The 20948-nt window shown below is 45.7% G+C and overlaps 1 long non-coding RNA gene across 1 annotated transcript; it reads right to left on the bottom strand.

Annotated features, from left to right (window-relative positions):
• Positions 1 to 17014: 17014 nt before the first annotated feature.
• LOC136789029 (uncharacterized) lies at positions 17015 to 19959 on the bottom strand. Its single transcript, XR_010827740.1, has 2 exons — positions 19820 to 19959; positions 17015 to 19046 (listed from the first exon to the last, which is right to left on the bottom strand). It is a non-coding gene; the product is annotated as an uncharacterized lncRNA (long non-coding RNA).
• Positions 19960 to 20948: the final 989 nt, after the last annotated feature.

Genomic DNA, 20948 nt, shown 5'->3' with positions numbered 1-20948 from the left:
CTCTTTTAGGTCTCCAATCTCTTCTTTCTCCCCCAAACTAACTTTTTTTCTATCTTTTCTCTCAGTTTGTCTTACTAATGCTAACACTAACTCCTTCTCCTAGCATTAACCCTTTTTTCTTACTGAGTGTGTCAGTCTCATTTCTCAGGTGACAAGTGATAAGGCAATGGCATCAAGTTGCCCCAACAGAGGTTTAGATTGTCTATCGGCAAGAATTTATTCATGAAGAGGTTGGTTGGTCATTGGAACATGCTGCCCACGGAGGTAGTGGAGTCGCCATCCCTGGAGGTAGCTAAGACATGTGGGGATGTGGCACTTAGGGATATGGTTTAGCAGTGGACTGAGAGTGCTAGGTTAATGGTTGGACACGATGATCTTAAAGGTCTTTTCCACCCCAAATAATTATATGTTTCTGTGAATTTTAAGAAATGAAGACCAAACTAAGAAATAAAGAATGGTGCCTTTTTAGTTTCTGAGCTTCCCACGATCTGATTCCCTAGTAACTAGCTATCTAGTGACAGTGTCAGGAAAACGGTTCCTTTTACTTTACAGGGCTGGGAAATGACTTGAGATAAAATGTAGACAGACAGGTAAAGAGAATATTTTAAGGAGGTTTATCAATATCCCATATTAATAGTAACACTATTTATTTTATCACTGCCTTCTACACTACTGACCACAGTCCTAAGCCAGAACCCACTGTGCTAAGTGGTTAAATGAGTGCCCAGAGCTGAGACAACGGAATCCTTGTTTACAACCAGAACTTGTGGTTATAAGGTGATCTTTATCAAGGAAAGAAAGCACCAATGGCTGAAGAGCACAACTAGTCAATATTCTTTTAATGACAGGGTGAAAAGAATTCTAAATAAATAAATACATAAAAAGTTACCACAGAAAGTAAGTAGTGTAATTACATAGCCTTGTTACCTGCCTTTTCTGAAGACTTTCCCATAGTTGACATACGGAATTGCAAGCTTACCTATATGTAAAGATATATTTACTTTATTCAATAATATTTACTCCTTATAAATTCACCAAATAAATTCCTGCTGTGGGATTTTATGGTAATGCAAGCAGACAACTGGCAGTGTTGCCACCCAGATTCACCATCAGAATTCACAATCAGAATGTTGCGGGAAGGGATTGTGCCGCCCTAATCAGTGCTGGTGCAGACTCCACTTGAGTATCATGTGTGGGTTTGGGCACCACAATATAAGAAGGACTCAAACCTATTAGAGAGTGTCCAAAGGATGGCTATGCAGATGGTGAAGGGTGTAGAGGGCAAGATGTATGAGGAGCGGTTAAAGTCACTTGGTTTGTTCAGCCTAGAGCAGAGTAGGCTGAGGGGAGATCGCATCGTAGCCTCCGGTATCCACCCAAGGGGGAGCAGTGGGGCAGGCGCTGATCTCTGCTCTCTGGGGACAGCGACAGGACCCGAGGGAAAGGCACAGAGCTGTGACAGGGGAGGTTCAGGCTGGGTGTTAGGAAAAGATTCTTCACTGAGAGGGTGGTCGGGCACTGGAACAGGCTCCCCAAGGCACGGTCATGAGACTGAGTCTGCTGGAGTTCAAGAAGCATTTGGACAGCACTCTCAGACATAGGGTCTGGTTGTTGGGTGGTCCTGTGTGGATTCTTGTGGGTCCTTCAAACTCAGGGTATTCTGTGATTCTATGATTACTCTTTAATAAATTTCCAGTATCTGAGACTTCTTCCAGATGAATTTTTACTGTGATTTATATAGCTAGGATCAAGTTGTTTGACATACCTAAGTGCCACGCTCTCTTTCTGTTGAAAGACTTTGACAAATTATTATTTTTTACTACCATGTAAAAATATGCTTGGCTATATTAACTACACCTAAAAGAGACCGCCTTCTTTTCTCCTTCAAGTTAATCTATAATTACAAGATGATTTCCAAAATAGCCGCTTTGTGCCCCGGTCCTCTGTTATTTAGCGTAATAAAGTTTGCTTTCATATGTCAAAAAGCAGCATGAAAAAATGAAACTCGTATATGTTTGTCAAAACTGAGTAATCAAAGGATACACCCATAAGCTGCAGCTTTTGAAAGCTAAAGAACCAAAGTAACAAAAACAATTTTGAGCTCAAGAGGTAAGATCTAACAAGGAGAATGGCTCTGCCAGGAGCATGTCAGTCCACAGCTGGCTCCACTGCTGAAATTTAGGAGGCCAGAATTCATGGAAATCTGCATGATTAAAAACCGTTCCCCTGCCTTGTCAAGTACCTCACCCAGAGGGAAGTGTTGCTAGTATTTACCTAAGAGAGGCCCCATTTGTGCACTGAAGTACAGCAGTAAAAATAGAGATCCTCAGTGCTTTGGGGTCATTCAGGCCAAACCTCTGAGTGAAGAATTTCCTCCTGGCCTCTAATCTAAATCTCCCCTCTTTTAATTTAAAACCATTCATTGCCCCGGGATGACTGTACTGCAAAGATTGCTTCAAATGAGGGGGGAAAGAAATAACACAGCCAGACTTTTGGAAAACTCAGTGGCAGGAAACTGTCAAAGAACCTTCTTAGCCCAACGACAGTATTTAGAGATGTGTCAGTGTTAGCCCGTGCCTGAGGATTTTCCTGGAAACACAGAAAAACATGGAGGCTTCTGGTACCGAGGAGTAATTTGAAGAATTTCCAGAAGATCTCAAAGATTCATTCAAAGGACCAGATGAAACTTCCTTATTCCTGGCAGTGGGTTGTCTCCCCTGGAGCCTTCTTCCAAAAGAACTGACAACTCTCCTACCATTGGCTCCTTCCACTTTTGTGCTGGCAACTAACCTGAAAGCCATGCCTGTCAAAAGCATGTGCCGGGAGGAAAACAACTAAATCACACATCTCCTGAGGTCCACGGTATCTCTCCTGAGAATGCTGCCTCTCTGACAAAGCCAGAGGGACAGATACTCCCTTACCAGCCTTTCTCTACTGGATCTGCTTGCACAGTGCGCCATCTTCCCTACAGCCATCAGATGCTGGCCAAAGAGTGCTCTTCTGCTGTTAAATCCCCACTGCCCAAGTGCACCGGCAGCAGCAGAGCTGTGTAACTCAGCGAAGGGCCAGGATAGCACACTCCTTCTCTCAGTGGCACCACCTGCTGGAAATGAAAACAAACATCAGTCTTTAAAACAATCAGGTGAGCATTTTCCTGTGCTTCCCCGTATGCAATACTGTGCTAAGCAATAAAGTTGAAAAAGCAAGGGGGCAAACAGCTGAATCTGTGGCTAAGACTAAACACTCTATAGGGCTCCATAAAGGAAGTGCGCCATGACAGCCTGTGCCTGATCTTGCCTTGCAACGCTGATGCTGTTCCCCGCAGTGCTGACAGCAGCCGAGGCTCCACATACTCAGAGAAACAAGTTCAACTGCTGCTGCCAAGATTGCCTTGCATTTGCTGGAAAAAGTCCTCACTTGCACTGCCAAACTCCTGATGCAACATTTCTGGGAGAAATGAGTGCAGCTGATTTTTGCCAAGGAACAGAAGCCCAGCTGGCTCTGAAGAGCAGAGCTACTGAAGGCACTACCTCGAGCTCTCAGCACTGTCCTCCTTGCCACCGGCCACAAAGGAGCAACACCACTTGGAAGCCAAGCATCCCCTGAGGGCTCAGCACTCTCATTCTGCAGCAAGCCGAGGACAGCAACATGCTCCACAGACAGGGCAGATGGCAGCGCTGGCTTTCCTTAGAAGAGACGTTCCTCAGGATCGTCTTGAAACTCACATGACAAAAACCACGCCAACCACCTGGAGGGACCTGCAGACGACTTGGCTCGGCCAGAAGCTCAGGTGGGTTACTGAGACACCTCTTGCAGCAGGCCACCAGCACCCTCTGTCACCCCTCCCAGGCTTCCAAGAACCTCCCACCAGTCTTACCCTCCAGCAGGCAGAACCCCCCTGCCTCCTCCCAATTATGCCTTCTCTTGTGACTGGCAGCCCAAACCGGCCTATGTGTCTGGCTTATGCAGTGGCCACGGGAACAAGAACTCCCTCCCCGTGCAACACACTGGGGGCTGACATTTTGTGGCGATGAGGGAGCACTCATCTCACAGTGCCTCTCTGATTGGCTGCGTGCTGTTCGAGCAACATGTCATGTGCTCGCCCGCTGATTCGTGGCTCGCTGCCTTTCGGCCGGGAAGCGCTAAATGTGAAAATATCTATCTACGATACGTGCAGTGTGTGCAAGTCCGGACACGTGTATGTATATCTACAAATAAATGCAATTATGTGTAAATATACACAGTGGTTTTCTACGCAGACACGCTATTTTATATACATGCATGCATGTATTTTCTTACATGTAATTGTATATGCATATTTGCATTCGTAAGACAAAGTAACTAAATACCTGTATATCTGCAAAAGTATCGGTGCAGAGTAGATAAAACATTTCATGCTAAGACCTAGTGGAGCACATAATAAATTTTGTGAAAAAGAGTGGACTTTTGGACTCTGTCCCCTCAAATTGCTCCAGGAGCAGGGCCAACCTTTGGGGAACCAGAGCATCTGTCTGCCTCCATGGAGGCTAGCAGGGGCTCCAACGGGCCAGTCGCAGCACTGGGGTGTTGTGGCTATCCCCAGCTCAGGCCAGGTTATTTTGGGGCACAGAGTGTGAGTGAGCAGCCGCGTGTCATTGAAAGGACCCGTGAGTCCAGTGGCTGCTTCAGGGACTCAGGTTACACAGCAGCAAAGACGAAAAACTGTCAAAAGAGATGATAATTAAGGAAGTTCAGCCAGGACCCCAGAAGGGCCTGGCAATTGGAAAACGAACATAGCAAAAAACAACAATAGCAAGAAACCATAATGGATTTGTGTGAGAAGTGTCAGGTCTTTCTAGAAACGTAGGAAGAAGGAAAAATGAAAGAAGGAAACAAGGAAACAATTGAAGATGGAAAGAAGAAGGGAAGGGAAGGGAAGGGAAGGGAAGGGAAGGGAAGGGAAGGAAGGGAAGGGAAGGGAAGGAAGGGAAGGGAAGGAAGGGAAGGGAAGGGAAGGAAGGAAGGGAAGGGAAGGGAAGGGAAGGGAAGGGAAGGGAAGGGAAGGGAAGGAAGGAAGGGAAGGAAGGAAGGGAAGGGAAGGGAAGGAAGGGAAGGGAAGGGAAGGGAAGGGAAGGGAAGGGAAGGAAGGAAGGAAGGAAGGGAAGGGAAGGGAAGGGAAGGAAGGGAAGGAAGGGAAGGGAAGGGAAGGGAAGGAAGGGAAGGAAGGGAAGGGAAGGGAAGGGAAGGAAGGAAGGAAGGGAAGGGAAGGGAAGGGAAGGGAAGGGAAGGGAAGGGAAGGGAAGGGAAGGGAAGGGAAGGAAGGGAAGGGAAGGGAGAAAGACAGGGTGGGAGGGAGGGAGGGAGGCAGGCAGGCAGGAAGGAAGGAAGGCAGGAAAGAAAAAGAAAGAAAGAAAAAGAAAGAAAGAAAGAAAGAAAGAAAGAAAGAAAGAAAGAAAGAAAGAAAGAAAGAAAGAAAGAAAGAAAGAAAGAAAGAAAGAAAGAAAGAAAGAAAGAAAGAAAGAAAGAAAGAAAGAAAGAAAGAAAGAGAGAAAGAAAGAGAGAGAGAAAGAGAGAAAGAGAGAAAGAGAGAAAGAGAGAAAGAGAGAAAGAGAGAAAGAGAGAGAGAGAGAGAGAAAGAAAGAAAGAAAGAAAGAAAGAAAGAAAGAAAGAAAGAAAGAAAGAAAGAAAGAAAGAAAGAAAGAAAGAAAGAAAGAAAGAAAGGAAAAGAAAGAAAAAAAGAAAGAAAGGAAAGAAAGAAAGAAAAGAAAAAAAGAATGTGTTCCGTTTTGCTGCCGCCTCGTTTACCAACAGAGGGCGGCCTTGCACTGTGCAGAGAGCATTTTAACACCGACTTGCTGGGCTGGTGAGAGGCCATAGGTTCTCTAGGCACGCAAATTATAGCTGTGTGCTCCAACTTCCTTTAAACTAACAAACAAAAACAAAAAGAAACTAAACAAAAGAAAAAAAAAAGATGTAAATCTGAATAATTCAGCTTCCCATTCCTCACAGTTAAACTAACACAGTCTAGAAAGAAGAAAGGAAGGAAGGAAGAAAGAAACTTCCTGTATTTTAGCAAGACATTGCAGCCCTGGTATAGAACCTGGTCGTAAAAGTACGCCACACATGCTCACTTACTCAAGTATCGGGCCACTGAAGAACACCAAAACAACCAGCAGGTGGATCCGGCTGTTAAGACTGAAGTGGCTGAGGTGGATCTGAACTGGTAAGAGAAGGGTGAATTATTTATAGATCAGTGGGTCCATGACACCTCACGCCATCAAGGAAGAGATGAAACATATAGGTGGGCTTTTGGTTGAGCAGTGGTCCAGACCATGGACAGTACTGGACAGGTTATTCAGGATTGTGAAACACATGCTGCAATCAAGCAAGCCGAACGGTTAAAGCCTCTCAGGTATGGAGGACAATGGCTGAAATATAACTATGGGGAGGTCTGGCAGACTGATTATGTCACGCTCCCTCAAACCTGCAACAGCAAGCGCCATGTACTTACAATGGTGGAAGCAACCACCAGATGGCTGGAAACACACCCTGTGCCCCATGCCACTGCCCCGAACACTTGAAAAACAAGTCCTGTGGCAACATGGCACCCCGTGAAGAATTGAGTCAGACAATGGACTTATTTCTGAAACAACCTCATAGACACCTGGGCCAAAGAGCGCAGAACTGAGTGGGTATATCACATCCCCTATCATGCACCAGCCTCTGGGAAAATCGAGCATATAATGGCCTGTTAAAGAGCGCACTGAACATAGAGGGAGCTGGGACATTCAAAAATTGGGATACACATGTGGCAAAGGCCACCTGGTTAGTCAACACAAGGGGTTCTGCCAACCAAGACAGACCTGCCCAATCAAACCTGTTACTTACTGTAGAAGGGAATAAAGTCCCCGTAGTGCACATAAAAAGCATTCAGGGTCAGACAGTCTGGGCTATTCCTGGCTCAGGCAAAGGCAAGCCCATCCATGGGACTGCTTTTGCTCAAGGACCTGGGTGCACTTGTTGGGTAGTGTGGAAGGATGGGGAAGTCTGATGTGTTCCTCAAAGGGATTTAATGTTGGGTGAGAATAGCCCATGATTTGAATTGCATGATGTTAATTACTATATAATACCATAGGTCATCACTACTATAATTGCTATCTGTCACATTCATGGTATTACGCTAACAGTCACACAGATAACGATGAATGAATTTTGATAAAACTGGACAAGCACAGCGGTGTGATGGAATCAGAACAAGATTCAGCATGCGACGATCCAACACCACACACCATCGCTTCTGCACTGAAAGATTGTTGTGAGAGATGGAGCCCAAAGTCATTCACAGACTAAACAAACTCAGTGGACATTTCATATACGTATATGAAAAGTGGTGATTAATTGGAAAATACTGGAAAGTGTGGGACCTGAGCATGACATACATGGTATGGAATAAGGGGTTGGTATTGTCCTGGTTTCAGCTAGGATAGGGTTCATTGTCCTCCTGGTAGCTGGTATGGTGCTGTGTTTTGGATTTAGCATGAGAATAATGCTGGTAACATGCTGAAGTTTTAGCTGTTGCGAAGCAGTGCTTACACTAAGTCAAGGACTTTTCAGCTTCCCGTAGCACCCCACCAGCGAGGAGGCTGGGAGTGCACAAGAAGCTGGGAAGGGACTCAGCTGGGACAGCTGACCCAGGTTGGCCAAAGGGATGTTCCATACCATGTGGTGTCATGCTGAACAATTTCATGGCGTAGCGGGCTGTAGTAGGAGAAGGACAGCTGCTTGGGGATGGGCTGGGCATTAGTCAGTGGGTGGTGAGCAAGGGCATTGTACATCACCTGCTTTGTACATATTATTATGTCTCTTCCTTTTTGTCTGATTAAACTGTCTTTGTCTCAACCCACAAGCTTTTTATATGATCATAGCACTAGTCAAATCTATTCCCGACCAAAAGATGGAGGCGCAAGGCTTAACAAGAGGGAGTCCCTGTCTTGGTAGAGGAGAAGGAGCACAGCCCGTCAACTGCCTCTTTTAGGTCTCCAATCTCTTCTTTCTCCCCCAAACTAACTTTTTTCTATCTTTTCTCTCAGTTTGTCTTACTAATGCTAACACTAACTCCTTCTCCTAGCATTAACCCTTTTTTCTTACTGAGTGTGTCAGTCTCATTTCTCAGGTGACAAGTGATAAGGCAATGGCATCAAGTTGCCCCAACAGAGGTTTAGATTGTCTATCGGCAAGAATTTATTCATGAAAAGGTTGGTTGGTCATTGGAACATGCTGCCCACGGAGGTAGTGGAGTCGCCATCCCTGGAGGTAGCTAAGACATGTGGGGATGTGGCACTTAGGGATATGGTTTAGCAGTGGACTGAGAGTGCTAGGTTAATGGTTGGACACGATGATCTTAAAGGTCTTTTCCACCCCAAATAATTATATGTTTCTGTGAATTTTAAGAAATGAAGACCAAACTAAGAAATAAAGAATGGTGCCTTTTTAGTTTCTGAGCTTCCCACGATCTGATTCCCTAGTAACTAGCTATCTAGTGACAGTGTCAGGAAAACGGTTCCTTTTACTTTACAGGGCTGGAAATGACTTGAGATAAAATGTAGACAGACAGGTAAAGAGAATATTTTAAGGAGGTTTATCAATATCCCATATTAATAGTAACACTATTTATTTTATCACTGCCTTCTACGCTACTGACCACAGTCCTAAGCCAGAACCCACTGTGCTAAGTGGTTAAATGAGTGCCTAGGGCTGAGACAACGGAATCCTTGTTTACAACCAGAACTTGTGGTTATAAGGTGATCTTTATCAAGGAAAGAAAGCACCAATGGCTGAAGAGCACAACTAGTCAATATTCTTTTAATGACAGGGTGAAAAGAATTCTAAATAAATAAATACATAAAAAGTTACCACAGAAAGTAAGTAGTGTAATTACATAGCCTTGTTACCTGCCTTTTCTGAAGACTTTCCCATAGTTGACATACGGAATTGCAAGCTTACCTATATGTAAGATATATTTACTTTATTCAATAATATTTACTCCTTATAAATTCACCAAATAAATTCCTGCTGTGGGATTTTATGGTAATGCAAGCAGACAACTGGCAATGTTGCCACCCAGATTCACCATCAGAATTCACAATCAGAATGTTGCGGGAAGGGATTGTGCCGCCCTAATCAGTGCTGGTGCAGACTCCACTTGAGTATCATGTGTGGGTTTGGGCACCACAATATAAGAAGGACTCAAACCTATTAGAGAGTGTCCAAAGGATGGCTATGCAGATGGTGAAGGGTGTAGAGGGCAAGATGTATGAGGAGCGGTTAAAGTCACTTGGTTTGTTCAGCCTAGAGCAGAGTAGGCTGAGGGGAGATCGCATCGTAGCCTCCGGTATCCACCCAAGGGGGAGCAGTGGGGCAGGCGCTGATCTCTGCTCTCTGGGGACAGCGACAGGACCCGAGGGAAAGGCACAGAGCTGTGACAGGGGAGGTTCAGGCTGGGTGTTAGGAAAAGATTCTTCACTGAGAGGGTGGTCGGGCACTGGAACAGGCTCCCCAAGGCACGGTCATGAGACTGAGTCTGCTGGAGTTCAAGAAGCATTTGGACAGCACTCTCAGACATAGGGTCTGGTTGTTGGGTGGTCCTGTGTGGATTCTTGTGGGTCCTTCAAACTCAGGGTATTCTGTGATTCTATGATTACTCTTTAATAAATTTCCAGTATCTGAGACTTCTTCCAGATGAATTTTTACTGTGATTTATATAGCTAGGATCAAGTTGTTTGACATACCTAAGTGCCACGCTCTCTTTCTGTTGAAAGACTTTGACAAATTATTATTTTTTACTACCATGTAAAAATATGCTTGGCTATATTAACTACACCTAAAGAGACCGCCTTCTTTTCTCCTTCAAGTTAATCTATAATTACAAGATGATTTCCAAAATAGCCGCTTTGTGCCCCGGTCCTCTGTTATTTAGCGTAATAAAGTTTGCTTTCATATGTCAAAAAGCAGCATGAAAAAATGAAACTCGTATATGTTTGTCAAAACTGAGTAATCAAAGGATACACCCATAAGCTGCAGCTTTTGAAAGCTAAAGAACCAAAGTAACAAAAACAATTTTGAGCTCAAGAGGTAAGATCTAACAAGGAGAATGGCTCTGCCAGGAGCATGTCAGTCCACAGCTGGCTCCACTGCTGAAAATTTAGGAGGCCAGAATTCATGGAAATCTGCATGATTAAAAACCGTTCCCCTGCCTTGTCAAGTACCTCACCCAGAGGGAAGTGTTGCTAGTATTTACCTAAGAGAGGCCCCATTTGTGCACTGAAGTACAGCAGTAAAAATAGAGATCCTCAGTGCTTTGGGGTCATTCAGGCCAAACCTCTGAGTGAAGAATTTCCTCCTGGCCTCTAATCTAAATCTCCCCTCTTTTAATTTAAAACCATTCATTGCCCCGGGATGACTGTACTGCAAAGATTGCTTCAAATGAGGGGGGAAAGAAATAACACAGCCAGACTTTTGGAAAACTCAGTGGCAGGAAACTGTCAAAGAACCTTCTTAGCCCAACGACAGTATTTAGAGATGTGTCAGTGTTAGCCCGTGCCTGAGGATTTTCCTGGAAACACAGAAAAACATGGAGGCTTCTGGTACTGAGGAGTAATTTGAAGAATTTCCAGAAGATCTCAAAGATTCATTCAAAGGACCAGATGAAACTTCCTTATTCCTGGCAGTGGGTTGTCTCCCCTGGAGCCTTCTTCCAAAAGAACTGACAACTCTCCTACCATTGGCTCCTTCCACTTTTGTGCTGGCAACTAACCTGAAAGCCATGCCTGTCAAAAGCATGTGCCGGGAGGAAAACAACTAAATCACACATCTCCTGAGGTCCACGGTATCTCTCCTGAGAATGCTGCCTCTCTGACAAAGCCAGAGGGACAGATACTCCCTTACTAGCCTTTCTCTACTGGATCTGCTTGCACAGTGCGCCATCTTCCCTACAGCCATCAGATGCTGGCCAAAGAGTGCTCTTCTGCTGTTAAATCCCCCACTGCCCAAGTGCACTGGCAGCAGCAGAGCTGTGTAACTCAGCGAAGGGCCAGGATAGCACACTCCTTCTCTCAGTGGCACCACCTGCTGGAAATGAAAACAAACATCAGTCTTTAAAACAATCAGGTGAGCATTTTCCTGTGCTTCCCCGTATGCAATACTGTGCTAAGCAATAAAGTTGAAAAAGCAAGGGGCAAACAGCTGAATCTGTGGCTAAGACTAAACACTCTATAGGGCTCCATAAAGGAAAGTGCGCCATGACAGCCTGTGCCTGATCTTGCCTTGCAACGCTGATGCTGTTCCCCGCAGTGCTGACAGCAGCCGAGGCTCCACATACTCAGAGAAACAAGTTCAACTGCTGCTGCCAAGATTGCCTTGCATTTGCTGGAAAAAGTCCTCACTTGCACTGCCAAACTCCTGATGCAACATTTCTGGGAGAAATGAGTGCAGCTGATTTTTGCCAAGGAACAGAAGCCCAGCTGGCTCTGAAGAGCAGAGCTACTGAAGGCACTACCTCGAGCTCTCAGCACTGTCCTCCTTGCCACCGGCCACAAAGGAGCAACACCACTTGGAAGCCAAGCATCCCCTGAGGGCTCAGCACTCTCATTCTGCAGCAAGCCGAGGACAGCAACATGCTCCACAGACAGGGCAGATGGCAGCGCTGGCTTTCCTTAGAAGAGACGTTCCTCAGGATCGTCTTGAAACTCACATGACAAAAACCACGCCAACCACCTGGAGGGACCTGCAGACGACTTGGCTCGGCCAGAAGCTCAGGTGGGTTACTGAGACACCTCTTGCAGCAGGCCACCAGCACCCTCTGTCACCCCTCCCAGGCTTCCAAGAACCTCCCACCAGTCTTACCCTCCAGCAGGCAGAACCCCCTGCCTCCTCCCAGTTACGCCTTCTCTTGTGACTGGCAGCCCAAACCGGCCTATGTGTCTGGCTTATGCAGTGGCCACGGGAACAAGAACTCCCTCCCCGTGCAACACACTGGGGGCTGACATTTTGTGGCGATGAGGGAGCACTCATCTCACAGTGCCTCTCTGATTGGCTGCGTGCTGTTCGAGCAACATGTCATGTGCTCGCCCGCTGATTCGTGGCTCGCTGCCTTTCGGCCGGGAAGCGCTAAATGTGAAAATATCTATCTACGATACGTGCAGTGTGTGCAAGTCCGGACACGTGTATGTATATCTACAAATAAATGCAATTATGTGTAAATATACACAGTGGTTTTCTACGCAGACACGCTATTTTATATACATGCATGCATGTATTTTCTTACATGTAATTGTATATGCATATTTGCATTCGTAAGACAAAGTAACTAAATACCTGTATATCTGCAAAAGTATCGGTGCAGAGTAGATAAAACATTTCATGCTAAGACCTAGTGGAGCACATAATAAATTTTGTGAAAAAGAGTGGACTTTTGGACTCTGTCCCCTCAAATTGCTCCAGGAGCAGGGCCAACCTTTGGGGAACCAGAGCATCTGTCTGCCTCCATGGAGGCTAGCAGGGGCTCCAACGGGCCAGTCGCAGCACTGGGGTGTTGTGGCTATCCCCAGCTCAGGCCAGGTTATTTTGGGGCACAGAGTGTGAGTGAGCAGCCGCGTGTCATTGAAAGGACCCGTGAGTCCAGTGGCTGCTTCAGGGACTCAGGTTACACAGCAGCAAAGACGAAAAACTGTCAAAAGAGATGATAATTAAGGAAGTTCAGCCAGGACCCCAGAAGGGCCTGGCAATTGGAAAACGAACATAGCAAAAAACAACAATAGCAAGAAACCATAATGGATTTGTGTGAGAAGTGTAAGGTCTTTCTAGAAACGTAGGAAGAAGGAAAAAAAATGAAAGAAGGAAACAAGGAAACAATTGAAGATGGAAAGAAGAAGGGAAGGGAAGGGAAGGGAAGGGAAGGAAGGGAAGGGAAGGGAAGGGAAGGGAAGGGAAGGAAGGAAGGGAAGGAAGGGAAGGGAAGGGAAGGGAAGGAAGGAAGGGAAGGGAAGGGAAGGAAGGGAAGGGAAGGAAGGAAGGGAAGGGAAGGAAGGAAGGAAGGAAGGGAAGGGAAGGAAGGGAAGGGAAGGGAAGGGAAGGAAGGGAAGGAAGGGAAGGGAAGGGAAGGGAAGGGAAGGGAAGGAAGGAAGGAAGGAAGGAAGGGAAGGAAGGAAGGAAGGGAAGGAAGGAAGGGAAGGGAAGGGAAGGAAGGAAGGAAGGGAAGGGAAGGGAAGGGAAGGGAAGGGAAGGGAAGGGAAGGGAGAAAGACAGGGTGGGAGGGAGGGAGGGAGGCAGGCAGGCAGGAAGGAAGGAAGGCAGGAAAGAAAAAGAAAGAAAGAAAAAGAAAGAAAGAAAGAAAGAAAGAAAGAAAGAAAGAAAGAAAGAAAGAAAGAAAGAAAGAAAGAAAGAAAGAAAGAAAGAAAGAAAGAGAGAAAGAGAGAAAGAGAGAAAGAAAGAGAGAAAGAGAGAAAGAGAGAAAGAGAGAAAGAGAGAAAGAGAGAAAGAGAGAAAGAGAGAGAGAGAGAGAGAGAGAAAGAAAGAAAGAAAGAAAGAAAGAAAGAAAGAAAGAAAGAAAGAAAGAAAGAAAGAAAGAAAGAAAGAAAGAAAGAAAGAAAGAAAGAAAGAAAGGAAAAGAAAGAAAAAAAAAGAAAGAAAGGAAAGAAAGAAAGAAAAGAAAAAAAGAATGTGTTCCGTTTTGCTGCCGCCTCGTTTACCAACAGAGGGCGGCCTTGCACTGTGCAGAGAGCATTTTAACACCGACTTGCTGGGCTGGTGAGAGGCCATAGGTTCTCTAGGCACGCAAATTATAGCTGTGTGCTCCAACTTCCCTTTAAACTAACAAACAAAAACAAAAGAAACTAAACAAAAGAAAAAAAAGATGTAAATCTGAATAATTCAGCTTCCCATTCCTCACAGTTAAACTAACACAGTCTAGAAAGAAGAAAGGAAGGAAGGAAGAAAGAAACTTCCTGTATTTTAGCAAGACATTGCAGCCCTGGTATAGAACCTGGTCGTAAAAGTACGCCACACATGCTCACTTACTCAAGTATCGGGCCACTGAAGAACACCAAAACAACCAGCAGGTGGATCCGGCTGTTAAGACTGAAGTGGCTGAGGTGGATCTGAACTGGTAAGAGAAGGGTGAATTATTTATAGATCAGTGGGTCCATGACACCTCACGCCATCAAGGAAGAGATGAAACATATAGGTGGGCTTTTGGTTGAGCAGTGGTCCAGACCATGGACAGTACTGGACAGGTTATTCAGGATTGTGAAACACATGCTGCAATCAAGCAAGCCGAACGGTTAAAGCCTCTCAGGTATGGAGGACAATGGCTGAAATATAACTATGGGGAGGTCTGGCAGACTGATTATGTCACGCTCCCTCAAACCTGCAACAGCAAGCGCCATGTACTTACAATGGTGGAAGCAACCACCAGATGGCTGGAAACACACCCTGTGCCCCATGCCACTGCCCCGAACACTTGGAAAGCAAGTCCTGTGGCAACATGGCACCCCGTGAAGAATTGAGTCAGACAATGGACTTATTTCTGAAACAACCTCATAGACACCTGGGCCAAAGAGCGCAGAATTGAGTGGGTATATCACATCCCCTATCATGCACCAGCCTCTGGGAAAATCGAGCATATAATGGCCTGTTAAAGAGCGCACTGAACATAGAGGGAGCTGGGACATTCAAAAATTGGGATACACATGTGGCAAAGGCCACCTGGTTAGTCAACACAAGGGGTTCTGCCAACCAAGACAGACCTGCCCAATCAAACCTGTTACTTACTGTAGAAGGGAATAAAGTCCCCGTAGTGCACATAAAAAGCATTCAGGGTCAGACAGTCTGGGCTGTTCCTGGCTCAGGCAAAGGCAAGCCCATCCATGGGACTGCTTTTGCTCAAGGACCTGGGTGCACTTGTTGGGTAGTGTGGAAGGATGGGGAAGTCTGATGTGTTCCTCAAAGGGATTTAATGTTGGGTGAGAATAGCCCATGATTTGAATTGCATGATGTTAATTACTATATAATACCATAGGTCATCACTACTATAATTGCTATCTGTCACATTCATGGTATTACGCTAACAGTCACACAGATAACGATGAATGAATTTTGATAAAACTGGACAAGCGCAGCGGTGTGATGGAATCAGAACAAGATTCAGCATGCGACGATCCAACACCACACACCATCTCTTCTGCACTGAAAGATTGTTGTGAGAGATGGAGCCCAAAGTCATTCACAGACTAAACGAACTCAGTGGACGTTTCATATACGTATATGAAAAGTGGTGATTAATTGGAAAATACTGGAAAGTGTGGGACCTGAGCATGACATACATGGTATGGAATAAGGGGTTGGTATTGTCCTGGTTTCAGCTAGGATAGGGTTCATTGTCCTCCTGGTAGCTGGTATGGTGCTGTGTTTTGGATTTAGCATGAGAATAATGCTGGTAACATGCTGAAGTTTTAGCTGTTGCGAAGCAGTGCTTACACTAAGTCAAGGACTTTTCAGCTTCCCATAGCACCCCACCAGCGAGGAGGCTGGGAGTGCACAAGAAGCTGGGAAGGGACTCAGCTGGGACAGCTGACCCAGGTTGGCCAAAGGGATGTTCCATACCATGTGGTGTCATGCTGAACAATTTCATGGCGTAGCGGGCTGTAGTAGGAGAAGGACAGCTGCTTGGGGATGGGCTGGGCATTAGTCAGTGGGTGGTGAGCAAGGGCATTGTACATCACCTGCTTTGTACATATTATTATGTCTCTTCCTTTTTTGTCTGATTAAACTGTCTTTGTCTCAACCCACAAGCTTTTTATATGATCATAGCACTAGTCAAATCTATTCCCGACCAAAAGATGGAGGCGCAAGGCTTAACAAGAGGGAGTCCCTGTCTTGGTAGAGGAGAAGGAGCACAGCCCGTCAACTGCCTCTTTTAGGTCTCCAATCTCTTCTTTCTCCCCCAAACTAACTTTTTTTCTATCTTTTCTCTCAGTTTGTCTTACTAATGCTAACACTAACTCCTTCTCCTAGCATTAACCCTTTTTTCTTACTGAGTGTGTCAGTCTCATTTCTCAGGTGACAAGTGATAAGGCAATGGCATCAAGTTGCCCCAACAGAGGTTTAGATTGTCTATCGGCAAGAATTTATTCATGAAGAGGTTGGTTGGTCATTGGAACATGCTGCCCACGGAGGTAGTGGAGTCGCCATCCCTGGAGGTAGCTAAGACATGTGGGGATGTGGCACTTAGGGATATGGTTTAGCAGTGGACTGAGAGTGCTAGGTTAATGGTTGGACACAGTGATCATAAAGGTCTTTTCCACCCCAAATAATTATATGTTTCTGTGAATTTTAAGAAATGAAGACCAAACTAAGAAATAAAGAATGGTGCCTTTTTAGTTTCTGAGCTTCCCACGATCTGATTCCCTAGTAACTAGCTATCTAGTGACAGTGTCAGGAAAACGGTTCCTTTTACTTTACAGGGCTGGGAAATGACTTGAGATAAAATGTAGACAGACAGGTAAAGAGAATATTTTAAGGAGGTTTATCAATATCCCATATTAATAGTAACACTATTTATTTTATCACTGCCTTCTACGCTACTGACCACAGTCCTAAGCCAGAACCCACTGTGCTAAGTGGTTAAATGAGTGCCTAGGGCTGAGACAACGGAATCCTTGTTTACAACCAGAACTTGTGGTTATAAGGTGATCTTTATCAAGGAAAGAAAGCACCAATGGCTGAAGAGCACAACTAGTCAATATTCTTTTAATGACAGGGTGAAAAGAATTCTAAATAAATAAATACATAAAAAGTTACCACAGAAAGTAAGTAGTGTAATTACATAGCCTTGTTACCTGCCTTTTCTGAAGACTTTCCCATAGTTGACATACGGAATTGCAAGCTTACCTATATGTAAAGATATATTTACTTTATTCAATAATATTTACTCCTTATAAATTCACCAAATAAATTCCTGCTGTGGGATTTTATGGTAATGCAAGCAGACAACTGGCAATGTTGCCACCCAGATTCACCATCAGAATTCACAATCAGAATGTTGCGGGAAGGGATTGTGCCGCCCTAATCAGTGCTGGTGCAGACTCCACTTGAGTATCATGTGTGGGTTTGGGCACCACAATATAAGAAGGACTCAAACCTATTAGAGAGTGTCCAAAGGATGGCTATGCAGATGGTGAAGGGTGTAGAGGGCAAGATGTATGAGGAGCGGTTAAAGTCACTTGGTTTGTTCAGCCTAGAGCAGAGTAGGCTGAGGGGAGATCGCATCGTAGCTTCCGGTATCCACCCAAGGGGGAGCAGTGGGGCAGGCGCTGATCTCTGCTCTCTGGGGACAGCGACAGGACCCGAGGGAAAGGCACGGAGCTGTGACAGGGGAGGTTCAGGCTGGGTGTTAGGAAAAGATTCTTCACTGAGAGGGTGGTCGGGCACTGGAACAGGCTCCCCAAGGCACGGTCATGAGACTGAGTCTGCTGGAGTTCAAGAAGCATTTGGACAGCACTCTCAGACATAGGGTCTGGTTGTTGGGTGGTCCTGTGTGGATTCTTGTGGGTCCTTCAAACTCAGGGTATTCTGTGATTCTATGATTACTCTTTAACAAATTTCCAGTATCTGAGACTTCTTCCAGATGAATTTTTACTGTGATTTATATAGCTAGGATCAAGTTGTTTGACATACCTAAGTGCCACGCTCTCTTTCTGTTGAAAGACTTTGACAAATTATTATTTTTTACTACCATGTAAAAATATGCTTGGCTATATTAACTACACCTAAAAGAGACCGCCTTCTTTTCTCCTTCAAGTTAATCTATAATTACAAGATGATTTCCAAAATAGCCACTTTGTGCCCCGGTCCTCTGTTATTTAGCGTAATAAAGTTTGCTTTCATATGTCAAAAAGCAGCATGAAAAAATGAAACTCGTATATGTTTGTCAAAACTGAGTAATCAAAGGATACACCCATAAGCTGCAGCTTTTGAAAGCTAAAGAACCAAAGTAACAAAAACAATTTTGAGCTCAAGAGGTAAGATCTAACAAGGAGAATGGCTCTGCCAGGAGCATGTCAGTCCACAGCTGGCTCCACTGCTGAAATTTAGGAGGCCAGAATTCATGGAAATCTGCATGATTAAAAACCGTTCCCCTGCCTTGTCAAGTACCTCACCCAGAGGGAAGTGTTGCTAGTATTTACCTAAGAGAGGCCCCATTTGTGCACTGAAGTACAGCAGTAAAAATAGAGATCCTCAGTGCTTTGGGGTCATTCAGGCCAAACCTCTGAGTGAAGAATTTCCTCCTGGCCTCTAATCTAAATCTCCCCTCTTTTAATTTAAAACCATTCATTGCCCCGGGATGACTGTACTGCAAAGATTGCTTCAAATGAGGGGGGAAAGAAATAACACAGCCAGACTTTTGGAAAACTCAGTGGCAGGAAACTGTCAAAGAACCTTCTTAGCCCAACGACAGTATTTAGAGATGTGTCAGTGTTAGCCCGTGCCTGAGGATTTTCCTGGAAACACAGAAAAACATGGAGGCTTCTGGTACTGAGGAGTAATTTGAAGAATTTCCAGAAGATCTCAAAGATTCATTCAAAGGACCAGATGAAACTTCCTTATTCCTGGCAGTGGGTTGTCTCCCCTGGAGCCTTCTTCCAAAAGAACTGACAACTCTCCTACCATTGGCTCCTTCCACTTTTGTGCTGGCAACTAACCTGAAAGCCATGCCTGTCAAAAGCATGTGCCGGGAGGAAAACAACTAAATCACACATCTCCTGAGGTCCACGGTATCTCTCCTGAGAATGCTGCCTCTCTGACAAAGCCAGAGGGACAGATACTCCCTTACCAGCCTTTCTCTACTGGATCTGCTTGCACAGTGCGCCATCTTCCCTACAGCCATCAGATGCTGGCCAAAGAGTGCTCTTCTGCTGTTAAATCCCACTGCCCAAGTGCACTGGCAGCAGCAGAGCTGTGTAACTCAGCGAAGGGCCAGGATAGCACACTCCTTCTCTCAGTGGCACCACCTGCTGGAAATGAAAACAAACATCAGTCTTTAAAACAATCAGGTGAGCATTTTCCTGTGCTTCCCCGTATGCAATACTGTGCTAAGCAATAAAGTTGAAAAAGCAAGGGGCAAACAGCTGAATCTGTGGCTAAGACTAAACACTCTATAGGGCTCCATAAAGGAAGTGCGCCATGACAGCCTGTGCCTGATCTTGCCTTGCAACGCTGATGCTGTTCCCCGCAGTGCTGACAGCAGCCGAGGCTCCACATACTCAGAGAAACAAGTTCAACTGCTGCTGCCAAGATTGCCTTGCATTTGCTGGAAAAAGTCCTCACTTGCACTGCCAAACTCCTGATGCAACATTTCTGGGAGAAATGAGTGCAGCTGATTTTTGCCAAGGAACAGAAGCCCAGCTGGCTCTGAAGAGCAGAGCTACTGAAGGCACTACCTCGAGCTCTCAGCACTGTCCTCCTTGCCACCGGCCACAAAGGAGCAACACCACTTGGAAGCCAAGCATCCCCTGAGGGCTCAGCACTCTCATTCTGCAGCAAGCCGAGGACAGCAACATGCTCCACAGACAGGGCAGATGGCAGCGCTGGCTTTCCTTAGAAGAGACGTTCCTCAGGATCGTCTTGAAACTCACATGACAAAAACCACGCCAACCACCTGGAGGGACCTGCAGACGACTTGGCTCGGCCAGAAGCTCAGGTGGGTTACTGAGACACCTCTTGCAGCAGGCCACCAGCACCCTCTGTCACCCCTCCCAGGCTTCCAAGAACCTCCCACCAGTCTTACCCTCCAGCAGGCAGAACCCCCCTGCCTCCTCCCAATTATGCCTTCTCTTGTGACTGGCAGCCCAAACCGGCCTATGTGTCTGGCTTATGCAGTGGCCACGGGAACAAGAACTCCCTCCCCGTGCAACACACTGGGGGCTGACATTTGTGGCGATGAGGGAGCACTCATCTCACAGTGCCTCTCTGATTGGCTGCGTGCTGTTCGAGCAACATGTCATGTGCTCGCCCGCTGATTCGTGGCTCGCTGCCTTTCGGCCGGGAAGCGCTAAATGTGAAAATATCTATCTACGATACGTGCAGTGTGTGCAAGTCCGGACACGTGTATGTATATCTACAAATAAATGCAATTATGTGTAAATATACACAGTGGTTTTCTACGCAGACACGCTATTTTATATACATGCATGCATGTATTTTCTTACATGTAATTGTATATGCATATTTGCATTCGTAAGACAAAGTAACTAAATACCTGTATATCTGCAAAAGTATCGGTGCAGAGTAGATAAAACATTTCATGCTAAGACCTAGTGGAGCACATAATAAATTTTGTGAAAAAGAGTGGACTTTTGGACTCTGTCCCCTCAAATTGCTCCAGGAGCAGGGCCAACCTTTGGGGAACCAGAGCATCTGTCTGCCTCCATGGAGGCTAGCAGGGGCTCCAACGGGCCAGTCGCAGCACTGGGGTGTTGTGGCTATCCCCAGCTCAGGCCAGGTTATTTTGGGGCACAGAGTGTGAGTGAGCAGCCGCGTGTCATTGAAAGGACCCGTGAGTCCAGTGGCTGCTTCAGGGACTCAGGTTACACAGCAGCAAAGACGAAAAACTGTCAAAAGAGATGATAATTAAGGAAGTTCAGCCAGGACCCCAGAAGGGCCTGGCAATTGGAAAACGAACATAGCAAAAACAACAATAGCAAGAAACCATAATGGATTTGTGTGAGAAGTGTAAGGTCTTTCTAGAAACGTAGGAAGAAGGAAAAAATGAAAGAAGGAAACAAGGAAACAATTGAAGATGGAAAGAAGAAGGGAAGGGAAGGGAAGGGAAGGGAAGGGAAGGGAAGGGAAGGGAAGGGAAGGGAAGGGAAGGGAAGGGAAGGGAGGGAAGGAAGGGAAGGGAAGGGAAGGGAAGG

This window comes from Anser cygnoides, chromosome Z (genome assembly GCF_040182565.1).
Source record: "Anser cygnoides isolate HZ-2024a breed goose chromosome Z, Taihu_goose_T2T_genome, whole genome shotgun sequence".
Lineage (NCBI taxonomy): Eukaryota > Metazoa > Chordata > Aves > Anseriformes > Anatidae > Anser > Anser cygnoides.
Note: the sequence above shows the minus strand (reverse complement) of the source record. Positions and strands in the feature narration are given on the sequence as shown.